Source organism: Sinocyclocheilus rhinocerous, unplaced genomic scaffold, assembly GCF_001515625.1.
Source record: "Sinocyclocheilus rhinocerous isolate Xijiao unplaced genomic scaffold, SAMN03320098_v1.1 scaffold1129, whole genome shotgun sequence".
In the NCBI taxonomy this organism is placed as follows: Eukaryota; Metazoa; Chordata; class Actinopteri; order Cypriniformes; family Cyprinidae; genus Sinocyclocheilus; species Sinocyclocheilus rhinocerous.
The window spans coordinates 240,176-240,617 of record NW_015634513.1 but is presented as its reverse complement, the minus strand read 5'-3'; the positions used below and the strand labels follow the sequence as shown (position 1 = coordinate 240,617).

General features: G+C 36.9%; 1 protein-coding gene across 1 annotated transcript in view; it reads left to right on the top strand.

The window, feature by feature from the left end:
- Positions 1 to 442, top strand: part of lrba (LPS-responsive vesicle trafficking, beach and anchor containing) — a 316,503-nt gene that overhangs the window by 277,686 nt on the left and 38,375 nt on the right. The gene's annotated exons all lie outside the window — the stretch shown is intronic.

Sequence of the window (442 nt, the reverse complement as noted above, 5' to 3'; positions counted from 1 at the left end):
TAGATTTATATATTAAGTTGCTCAAGCAAGTGGCAAAACATTTAAACTACTTTTCTTACGTTATCACAAACTTACCATTGACAGAAATAGTCAGCTCTACTGCCTTTCCTTTTGCATTGAAATGTTTATTACAAGCAATCCTGCGGTTCATAAAGAGCTTTGTTTTCCTACCTTCACAAGTGCCATCTATTATTGCCTTCTTTATCTAAAAGTGCTTGTTTACTTTCCCTTTAAACCTAGCCAAAAAGCCATATGTGTTGACTGTGAAACACAGTAGACTTTAATAATATGCATTTATGGTGTAATTACTATATTTGCGTGTCAAACCATGTTCATATTTACTGCAAACAATGCGCTGTTACTTTAATTCAGCCTTGCAGCGCAGCAAAAATAGACTCGGTGCGGAAACTATCTCTGCACTGCTGCAGACGCACCGCTACTG